The following is a 12,120-nucleotide window of genomic DNA, read 5'->3' as shown; positions in this document are numbered from 1 at the left end:
CTTCACTACCACAATCCTCCATTTCGTATCGCTTTGCAACGTTACGCCCAGTTACGTATTTAAACAGCTTGACTGTGTCAAGCAGGACACGACTAAAACTGTATCGGAACATCAAGAGTTTGTTTCTCCTACTCACCCTCTTTAACTTACATATTTCGGGGTAACTTAATTTTTTTTTTCATTTTTGAGCTATCTGACACTCTGCACACCAACTACAAACCTTGTCTCCGTCATTTTGTATCTTCCTACAGTCACTAAACTGCGACACCTTACCGTACACCACAGCATCATCAGCGAACGGCCGCAGTTTATGCCCAACCTGTCCGCCAAATCATTTATGTGTACAGAGGATAACAGCGGTACAACCACGCTTCCCTGTGGCACTCCTGACGACACTCTTGTCTCTAATGAATACCCGCCGTCGAGGACAACATACCGTGTTCTATAACTTAAGAAGTCTTCGAGACACTTACTTATCTATGGACCTATTCTATATCCTAGCTTTATAGATGGGGTAAGGCACCATCTCTTAAATGCTACTGTGGAGCAGTCAGGCAAACGGTTCGCCACATTCTTACAGAATGTCCGAATAGGGCATATAGGGCATAGCGTGGAACTTTCGACGATCTTCTCAAGGCGAAGAATGACACAACTGATTATATTAAAAATATAAATGGCTGTTTAAATTACATGCGTTATCGTACAGCCGTAATTTTTCCCGAGGACATGCAGCTTTACTGTATGATTAAATGATGATGGCATCCTCTTGGGTAAAATATTCCGGAGGTAAAATAGTCCCCCATTCGGATCTCCGGGCGGGGACTACTCAGGAGGATGTCGTTATCAGGAGAAAGAAAACTGGCGTTCTACGGATCGGAGCGTGGAATGTCAGATCCCTTAATCGGGCAGGTAGGTTAGAAAATTTAAAAAGGGAAATGGATAGGTTAAAGTTAGATATAGTGGGAATTAGTGAAGTTCGGTGGCAGGAGGAACAAGACTTCTGGTCAGGTGACTACAGGGTTATAAACACAAAATCAAATAGGGGTAATGCAGGAGTAGGTTTAATAATGAATAGGAAAATAGGAATGCGGGTAAGCTACTACAAACAGCATAGTGAACGCATTATTGTGGCCAAGATAGATACGAAGCCCACACCTACTACAGTAGTACAAGTTTATATGCCAACTAGCTCTGCAGATGATGAAGAAATTGAAGAAATGTACGATGAAATAAAAGAAATTATTCAGATAGTGAAGGGAGACGAAAATTTAATAGTAATGGGTGACTGGAATTCGAGTGTAGGAAAAGGGAGAGAAGGAAACATAGTAGGTGAATATGGATTGGGGCTAAGAAATGAAAGAGGAAGCCGCCTAGTAGAATTTTGCACAGAGCACAACTTAATCATAGCTAACACTTGGTTTAAGAATCATGAAAGAAGGTTGTATACGTGGAAGAACCCTGGAGATACTAAAAGGTATCAGATAGATTATATAATGGTAAGACAGAGATTTAGGAACCAGGTTTTAAGTTGTAAGACATTTCCAGGGGCAGATGTGGACTCTGACCACAATCTATTGGTTATGACCTGTAGATTAAAACTGAAGAAACTGCAAAAATGTGGGAAATTAAGGAGATGGGACCTGGATAAACTGAAAGAACCAGAGGTTGTACAGAGTTTCAGGGAGAGGATAAGGGAACAATTGACAGGAATAGGGGAAAGAAATACAGTAGAAGAAGAATGGGTAGCTCTGAGGGATGAAGTAGTGAAGGCAGCAGAGGATAAAGTAGGTACAAAGACGAGGGCTGCTAGAAATCCTTGGGTAACAGAAGAAATATTGAATTTAATTGATGAAAGGAGAAAATATAAAAATGCAGTAAATGAAGCAGGCAAAAAGGAATACAAACGTCTCAAAAATGAGATCGACAGGAAGTGCAAAATGGCTAAACAGGGATGGCTAGAGGACAAATGTAAGGATGTAGAAGCTTATCTCACTAGGGGTAAGATAGATACTGCCTACAGGAAAATTAAAGAGACCTTTGGAGAGAAGAGAACCATGTGTATGAATATCAAGAGCTCAGATGGCAACCCAGTTCTAAGCAAAGAAGGGAAGGCAGAAAGGTGGAAGGAGTATATAGAAGGTTTATACAAGGGCGATGTACTTGAGGACAATATTATGGAAATGGAAGAGGATGTAGATGAAGACGAAATGGGAGATACGATACTGTGTGAAGAGTTTGACAGAGCACTGAAAGACCTGAGTCGAAACAAGGCCCCCGGAGTAGACAACATTCCATTAGAACTACTGACGGCCTTGGGAGAACCTGTCCTGACAAAACTCTACGAGCTGGTGAGCAAGATGTATGAGACAGGCGAAATACCCTCAGACTTCAAGAAGAATATAGTAATTCCAATCCCAAAGAAAGCAGGTGCTGACAGATGTGAAAATTACCGAACTATCAGTTTAATAAGCCACGGCTGCAAAATACTAACGCGAATTCTTTACAGACGAATGGAAAAACTGGTAGATGCAGACCTCGGGGAGGATCAGTTTGGATTCCGTCGAAATGTTGGAACACGTGAGGCAATACTGACCTTACGACTTACCTTAGAAGAAAGATTAAGAAAAGGCAAACCTACGTTTCTAGCATTTGTAGACTTAGAGAAAGCTTTTGACAATGTTGACTGGAATACTCTTTTTCAAATTCTAAAGGTGGCAGGGGTAAAATACAGGGAGCGAAAGGCTATTTATAATTCGTACAGAAACCAGATGGCAGTAATAAGAGTCGAGGGGCATGAAAGGGAAGCAGTGGTTGGGAAAGGAGTGAGACAGGGTTGTAGCCTCTCCCCGATGTTATTCAATCTGTATATTGAGCAAGCAGTAAAGGAAACAAAAGAAAAATTTGGAGTAGGTATTAAAATTCATGGAGACGAAGTAAAAACTTTGAGGTTCGCCGATGACATAGTAATTCTGTCAGAGACGGCAAAGGACTTGGAAGAGCAGTTGAACGGAATGGACAGTGTCTTGAAAGGAGGATATAAGATGAACATTAACAAAAGCAAAACGAGGATAATGGAATGTGGTCAAATTAAATCAGGTGATGCTGAGGGAATTAGATTAGGAAATGAGACACTTAAAGTAGTAAAGGAGTTTTGCTATTTAGGAAGTAAAATAACTGATGATGGTCGAAGTAGAGAGGATATAAAATGTAGACTGGCAATGGCAAGGAAAGCGTTTCTGAAGAAGAGAAATTTGTTAACATCGAATATAGATTTATGTATCAGGAAGTCGTTTCTGAAAGTATTTGTTTGGAGTGTAGCCATGTATGGAAGTGAAACATGAACGATAACTAGTTTGGACAAGAAGAGAATAGAAGCTTTCGAAATGTGGTGCTACAGAAGAATACTGAAGATAAGGTGGATAGATCACGTAACTAATGAGGAGGTATTGAATAGGATTGGGGAGAAGAGAAGTTTGTGGCACAACTTGACTAGAAGAAGGGATCGGTTGGTAGGACATGTTTTGAAGCATCAAGGGATCACAAATTTAGCATTGGAGGGCAGCGTGGAGGGTAAAAATCGTAGAGGGAGACCGAGAGATCAGTACACTAAGCAGATTCAGAAGGATGTAGGTTGCAGTAGGTACTGGGAGATGAAGCAGCTTGCACAGGATAGAGTAGCATGGAGACCTGCATCAAACCAGTCTCAGGACTGAAGACAACAACAACATCGTTTAATTTTTTAAAAATATTGTGCTTAAAAAACATACCAAAAATAAATAAACAATGAAAAAATTTAATTTTCAAATACATTTGTACTAACTAGGGCAATATTTCAAGCTGACGTCGGTGCCGCTTAACCACACACACAATTTCCTCACAGATGGCTCCCATGTTTACACGACCATTTTCACTTCTACACTACTGGAAATGGAAAAAAGAACACATTGACACCGGTGTGTCAGAACCACCATACTTGCTTCGGACACTGCGAGAGGGCTGTACAAGCAATGATCACACGCACGGCACAGCGAACACACCAGGAACCGCGTTGTTGGCCGTCGAATGGCGCTAGCTGCGCAGCATTTGTGCACCGCCGCCGTCAGTGTCAGCCAGTTTGCAGTGGCATACGGAGCTCCATCGCAGTCTTTAACACTGGTAGCATGTCGCGACAGCGTGGACGTGAACCGTATGTGCAGTTAACGGACTTTGAGCGAAGGCGTATAGTGGGCATGCGGGAGGCTGGGTGGACGTACCGCCGAATTGCTCAACACGTGGGGCGTGAGGTCTCCACAGTACATCGATGTTGTCGCCAGTGGTCGGCGGAAGGAGCACGTGCCCGTCGACCTGGGATCGGACCGCAGCGACGCACGGATGCACGCCAAGACCGTAGGATCCTACGCAGTGCCGTAGGGGACCGCACCACCACTTCCCAGCAAATTAGGGACACTGTTGCTCCTGGGGTATCGGCAAGGACCATTCGCAACCGTCTCCATGAAGCTGGGCTACGGTCCCGCACACCGTTAGGCCGTCTTCCGCTCACACCCCAACATCGTGCAGCCCGCCTCCAGAGGTGTCGCGACAGGCGTGAATGGAGGGACGAATGGAGACGTGTCGTCTTCAGCGATGAGAGTCGCTTCTGCCTTGGTGCCAATGATGGTCGTATGCGTGTTTGGCGCCGTGCAGGTGAGCGCCACAATCAGGACTGCATACGACCGAGGCACACAGGGCCAACACCCGGCATCATGGTGTGGGGAGCGATCTCCTACACTGGCCGTACACCTCTGGTGATCGTCGAGAGGACACTGAATAGTGCACGGAACATCCAAACCATCATCGAACCCATCGTTCTACCATTCCTAGACCGGCAAGGGAACTTGCTGTTCCAACAGGACAATGCACGTCCGCATGTATCCCGTGCCACCCAACGTGCTCTAGAAGGTGTAAGTCAACTACCCTGACCAGCAAGATCTCCGGATCTGTCCCCCATTGAGCATGTTTGGGACTGGATGAAGCGTCGTCTCACGCGGTCTGCACGTCCAGCACGAACGCTGGTCCAACTGAGGCGCCAGGTGGAAATGGCATGGCAAGCCGTTCCACAGGACTACATCCAGCATCTCTACGACCGTCTCCATGGGAGAATAGCAGCCTGCATTGCTGCGAAAGGTGGATATACACTGTACTAGTGCCGACATTGTGGATGCTCTGTTGCCTGTGTCTATGTGCCTGTGGTTCTGTCAGTGTGATCATGTGATGTATCTGACCCCAGGAATGTGTCAATAAAGTTGCCCCTTCCTGGGACAATGAATTCACGGTGTTCTTATTTCAATTTCCAGGAGTGTATTATCGAATATTGTCAACTAAGTCATTTATCACTACAATTAAGATACACCGTGTGCATACGAGTGAGACAGTTAAGGCAGGTCATCCCAATGCATAATCAGCAAATACAACGATGTACAGTTTTCACTACGACATACCGCAAAAAGTGACGAAACTTCTGAAGTGCGAAATTAATTTTTAACTTTTTGTGGAACTGGACAGAGCCATCGAAGAGGCTGTATGTGGACTCGAACAGATGCCGGATGGTCATAAATAAAATACAGCTGCTCACAGCTGTATTTACCGTATGGAAGCTAAACTTGGTAGATATGCTAATGCGTTGATGCGGAACCGATTTATGCTACGAAAAAATTAGTTTCAATTGAGGCAACCAGGTTCAAACCTGGAGCTGTGAATGCAAGAAAGACATAGAGAACTGTTACCACATGTGGTAGATTAGGAACGGAACGTGGGCGGAAAAGGTAGAATTGTTCCTGACACAGTTTGTTCAATATGGACACCGGAGACGTCGACGATATGCTCGATCAACAGCTGCTTGCAGCAGTTTCGGTGGAATCTGCGCATTGTGTTCCTGTATAATGGCCTTCAGATCAGGTAGAGAAGGAACCTGGCTCTGGTAAACGCATTCTCTTATATATCTGCAGAAGCAAAAGTCACATGTATTAAGATCATGTAATCTTGCAGACCATCATCGAGAAAACCCTGGAGAGAACAAATTCGTGGAAGGGCGCATTAAGCAAATCGGAAATTTGTGGTAAGGTCTTATGGGACCAAACTGCTGAGGCCATCGGTCCCTAAGCTTACGCACTACTTAATCTAACTTAAAACTAACTTACGCTAAGTACAACACACACACACACACACACACACACACACACACACACACACACACACACACACACACACACACCGATGCCCGAGGGAGGACTCGAACCTCCGAGGGAGGGAGCCGCGCAGACCGTGGCAAGACGCCACAGACCGCGCGGCTACCCCGCGCGGCATTAAGCAAATCTTTCACTGGGCGAGAGACATGCGGTGTTGCCCCGTCTTGCATGAAAACAGTGGTTTCCATACATTTGCGCTCTTCCAAAGCGGGAACCGTGCTGCACAAGGAGGTCTCGATAACGCGGAGACTTCGGGGTGGCCGCGCGGTTTAGGGCGTCATGTCACGGATTGCGCGGCCTCTTTCGTCGGAGGTTCGAATCGTCTCTCGGCCATGTTTGTGTGTGTGTGTGTGTGTGTGTGTGTGTGTGTGTGTGTGTGTGTGTGTGTGTGTGTGTGGTTCTTAGCATAAGTTTGTTTCAGTAGTGTGTAAGTCTAGGGACCGATGACCTTAGTAGACTGGTCCCATGGGTATTCACACACATTAAAACAGCAACAACAACTTTGTCAGTAACTTCCACCGGGAAAGGACGACTTCCTTTCCACGTGCCACACCAAGCACATCGGTGTTTTCGAATTTAATTATTTTCTGTAATTCCCTTAATGACAAATATGGTTTAAATGGCTCTGAGCACTATGGGACTCAACTGCTGTGGTCATCAGTCCCCTAGAACTTAGAACTACTTAAACCTAACTAACCTGAGGACATCACACACACCCATGCCCGAGGCAGGATTCGAACCTGCGACCGTAGCACAGCGCGGCTCCGGACTGGAGCACCTAGAACCGCACGACCACCGCGGCCGGCCTTTAATGACATCGGTCCTCTCGTCAGACCTTTTAGTCGGCGATATTGTCTCAATAGAGCACTGTAATTTCCGCCGTTCACATAAAACAGTTTCACTAACAGCATAAGGTCTCTCTTCTCGAAAAAAATGTTCAAATGTGTGTGAATTCCTAAGGGACCAAACTGCTGAGGTCATCTGTCGCTAGACTTCCACACTACTTAAACTAACTTATGCTAAGAACAATACACACACCCATGCCCGAGGGAGGACTCGAACCTCCGGCGGGAGGGGCCGCGCAATCCGTGACATGCCGCCTCAAACCCCAGGCCACACGGCCCGGCTCTCTTCTCGGTAGTAATATTGTTCACTCACGTTATGGTTTGTCAAATGACAGTATGGATGTCATATCGTCGTACAAACGGTGTACAGCTCCATATTTGTACCTGGTGATCACAATTGGAACTAATTTGTTTTCCAGAAACAGGATTTGTGCTGTATTTCACAGTTTTTACGCTAGCACATCATGGTAATATATTCCGCCATTCTCATGCACATATTAAAAGTGTTCACGAAACTGCCTTGGTTGAGTATAACAAGCTGCGTAACAATATAGTACTCACCAAAACTGTATCCACAACACTACCGCAGTCCGAAAAGTAGAACGCTGACATACGTAATAAGTTCACTTTTTCGTATTTGTTTACTAAGAGCCACTGATACAACTGCAGATGTCACGCTGTATGCCGAAGAAACAGCAAGAGACAACTAAGAACATGTGCCGGAAACAGCGGGGTTCAATTCCCGGCGGGCTCAGGGATTTTCTTTGCCTCGTGACGACTGGGTGCTGTGTGATGTCCTTAGGTTAGTTAGGTTTACGTAGTTCTAAGTTCTAGGGAACTGATGACCATAGATGTTAAGTCCCATAGTGCTCAGAGCCATTTGAACCATTTTTTTTTTTTTTTGAAACAGCGATAATAAACGCAATTTCCATGTTGTTACGTAAAGTAATAACGATTCACAGAAAATGTTTTGGAACAACCAGTACACACGTAAAATTGTCTTACATTGTTTACAATTGTACTATTTTTTGCATATATTAGAATTACAGAATCCACTGATGAAGCTGATATTGTCGCTGAAACTAGTTTGGGAATAAAAAATAAAAAGCAAAAGTGTTTTGCGTCAAGACGGACCCACAACCCGATATTATTATCCACGGATATGACGGAAATTCACAGAACGATCTCAGAGATCAGAGTGATTTGACAAAGATGGTTAATCGTTTTAGCGAGGGGTCACTGACAGCCACAGAAACTATCGTGCATATACTTCTACCTGCTACAACCTACGTCACACAGCCTGTTTCTTGTCCCCAGGAACTCACTGCTACGGCTTGAGGCATACTGAGGTTTCAGTGTGCTCAGCTCCCTTATATCAACATGTAAGGGTGTTGCGAGAGCAGCGAAACGCTCGTACCGACTACGCGTTTATTTGCCTGCAATACACCCGGCAGAACACTAGAATTCCTTGTTATACGCCAGCCAGACTGTTTACGTTCCATTTTATGGCGTTTCCTCGACCGTACAGTGTAACTCTTAGAGGCCAGAACATTACACACGGTTTTATTCAGTATTTACGTCTCTTTGCAGAGAAGCCTATTCTCCTGTGCTGACAGGAATTCTTAACGGTGTTAATAACTCCCCATGCCAAGCCTAAGAAATTATTACAGTGGCTCTAATAGCTGGTAAATTTCACTTTCCCCTTATTGCGTCAGTTAGTACTGAAATATTAATGTCTGGTTGTATAGATGCATGATAACTGATTCGAATCAGACCGCACTGGAAAATGGATGCAGCGGAAAAAAACTATGAGTAAGACGTCGGGCACATACACGTCACCCTAGCGAGCAAGGTCTTATTTAAATCCAAGCCGGCCGCGGTGGTCTAGCGGTTCTAGGCGCGCAGTCCGGAACCGCGCGACTGCTACGGTCGCAGGTTCGAATCCTGCTTCGGGAATGGATGTGTGTGATGTCCTTAGGTTAGTTAGGTTTAAGTAGTTCTAAGTTCTAGAGGACTGATGACCTCAGATGTTAAGTACCATAGTGCTCAGAGCCATATGAACCATTTAAACCCAGCAATCCAACAGAATGTGCGCTACTTTGATTTTTGTCAACAGTGCGTTTAAAATGATTTGCGACTTTTGAAGTTCGACTGACGAGTGGGGGACGTAATGCCGTTGCCCAGGTAACACCAATGCCGTACCGGCGAAGCCGCCACCGGTTCGGCTGGTAAAGCGCCCCTGTTGCCAAACCATGAAACCACGTGGTGTCACGCATTACATGCATCCACGTTTGCCAGCTCTCGTTGTAAAGTCATATTTTCTGGTGTTGAAGTGTTCTGTAGTCCTCAGGTACTGTGAACATGTGTTGCCGTTGCATTAACAACAACAAAAAATGGCTCTGAGCATTCTGCTGCAAAACATTCCTCGGAATTTGGCAATAGTAATGGACAAAACGACTTATCTTTCTGTTGTGATGCATAAAGCTCCAACAATGCAGTGAAGGAAAGCGTATATTTTGCTCTGGGTACAAAGAAATGTTCCATGAGGTAAAGTTGAACCTAGCATGTACAGAGCGGTGTTAATGTAACTTGAAGTGCTGTTCAAACCAAAACTTCACGCTCCTAGGTCGACGATCTGACTAATGGTAAAGGGCATAGTTCAATCTTGCTTCCTCCGTATCATGATCATTTAAATGCGACTGAGGACATATGGGCCTAGGCGAAAAGTAATGTGGCAAAAAACAGCAAGAAGTAAACGCTCTGTGATTTTGAAATACTGAGAAAACAAGCCATTGCGAATGCTATACGACAGGACTGGTCTTGTGTTATCAGCCATACGAAGAAGGTAGTTGAGTTGTCGCCATATTAGCATAGTTTAGAAATATTCATCTCACTAACATCCTAATGGAGGTAAAATTGCGACAGAATCATGAAATAGTATGTTATTAAAGTAGCAACCCAGTGCAAGTTAAGACAATATAAAACAACCCATTCTGAATAGGAAAATAAATGTGTGACTTCTTCACTTATATTGTTACAAACCCCACAGCAGTTCTCGTTTCATCAGCTGAGTAATTATGTTACTTCATTGAAAAAAAATCTGTAGTCGCTTGAATATCGCGGTAGATATGTAAGTTTCGCATATTATTTATATGGAAAAACACTCATCTTTGCGAGCTATCATTTGCCAAAATCTTGTTTCGAAACCTCAAAGCATTTATGAGATACGAGGAGTTCATGAATATTTCACTTTAGCTTTTTAAATGACGCACGAGATCGTGTCAGAAGGATTTACACACATTCCATTATCTCGAGATTGGAAACAGATAGCGATATCCTTCAAAGTACAAGGAATAATTCAATATATTATCTACATTTAATACGCGGCAGCATGTAACCTAACACGCACCAAACACACAAATTCACAGCGAACCGTATTTTTCACTGCAAACTAAGAATTTCTTGCAGTAGTTTACCTATTATCGAAATAACACAATAACAATGACCATTAACGAAATGATAGGCGGTTCATTATGAAACTGAGAAATTAAACTATAAGATGCGTGAGAATGAGAGTTTATTACCTAATAGTTTCTTTCAAATCATTTGAGAAAGATAGCAAATCGGCTGGTTATTTTTATCATTTAGTCACGCGAGCCTACCAGGTTCCACGCCTAAGGTTCCTGAAGTACGAGTTGGCGCATCCGCCTTTTTGTTTCCCGAAGCTCTGAACTGTAAACGTTCTGCGGTGCTATGCGATTTGCGTCACGGCACTTGACCAAGAAATTATGGGTGGTTGTGCTGCCACAAACTGTTCTAACCATTCTATAAGTGGATTTTGAATGGTTCGTCTCCCAGAAGATTCGGAGAGAAGAAAAAAATATGGTATGTCATCTATCGCGAAAACTGGGAACCAGGACGGAGCGCACATTTATGTACTGCAAGTAAAAAATATGTATTATGACCTGAAGCAATATTTACTAGTAAAAATCGTATGTGATATTCGAACGTAGGTTTCCGTTTAGCTGTTTTGAAAGCACTACCTCGTAGCAGAGATACTGCCTGTAGGGAGTTAGCAGCCACAAAATATAACAACACAGACCCATTCCAGAACATAACAATTTGTAGAGTGCAATATGTGTGCCTTATATTTTATTGACTCTCATTAAGCAAATACAAGCCACGATCGCTTAAAACTTTTATTTGTTTTCGGCAGAATTAGGACTAAACTGCCGTCATCGGATCTATATCACAATAGAAACCATAACACTTCAGAGCTATATGCTATTTTTAAAGTTTAGAAAGCTCGCCAGTTCCATTATCGGCATTTTACGGTAGTAAAACACAATGTAAAACATTACGCCCCTGAGCTGATAGAGCCTAGGTCACATCAAAAGCTACACTGTTGCTGTTGTGGTCTTCAGTCCTGAGACTGGTTTGATGCAGCTACTCTGTCCTGTGCAAGCTTCTTCGTCTCCCAGTACCTACTGAAACCTACATCCTTCTGAATCTGCTTAGTGTATTCATCTCTTGGTCTCCCTCTACGATTTTTACCCTCCAGGCTGCCCTCCAATGCTAAATTTGTGATCCCTTGATGCCTCAAAACATGTCCTACCAACCGGTCGCTTCTTATGTGATCCAAAACTATCCGGACACACCCAGAAACATACGTTTTTCATATTAGGTGCATTGTGCTGCCCCCTACTGCTAGGTACTCCATATCAGCGACCTCAGTAGTCATTAGACATCGTGAGGGAGCAGAATGGGCACGGAACTCACGGACTTCGAACGTGGTCAGGCGATTGGGTGTCACTTGTGTCATACATCTGTACGCGAGATTTCCATACTCCTAAACATCCCTAGGTCCACTGTTTCCGATGTGATAGTGGAGTGGAAACGTGATGGGACACGTACAGCACAAAAGCGGAAAGGCCGACCTCGTCTGTTGACTGCAGAGACCGCCGACTGTTGAAGAGGGTCGTAATGTCTAATAGGCAGACATCTATGCAGACCATCACACAGGAAGTCCTAACTGCATCAGGATCCACTAC

The 12,120-nt window shown here is 44.1% G+C and overlaps 1 protein-coding gene across 7 annotated transcripts in view; it reads right to left on the bottom strand.

Annotated features, from left to right (window-relative positions):
• The window catches only part of LOC126283953 (high affinity copper uptake protein 1-like), a 1,096,589-nt gene that overhangs the window by 397,182 nt on the left and 687,287 nt on the right, over window positions 1–12,120 (bottom strand). The window contains exon 1 of one of the 7 annotated variants that reach the window (XM_049982385.1): window positions 8,346–8,417. The exons of 5 other annotated variants lie outside the window; for them this stretch is intronic. The gene's annotated coding sequence lies outside the window, so the exon portion shown is untranslated. Of the gene's footprint in view, window positions 1–8,345; window positions 8,418–12,120 lie in introns of those variants that run through there. One more of the 7 variants, XM_049982386.1, reaches the window with a different exon arrangement.

This window comes from Schistocerca gregaria, chromosome 8, assembly GCF_023897955.1.
Source record: "Schistocerca gregaria isolate iqSchGreg1 chromosome 8, iqSchGreg1.2, whole genome shotgun sequence".
Taxonomy (NCBI): domain Eukaryota; kingdom Metazoa; phylum Arthropoda; class Insecta; order Orthoptera; family Acrididae; genus Schistocerca; species Schistocerca gregaria.
This window is presented reverse-complemented; position numbering and strand designations above follow the sequence as displayed.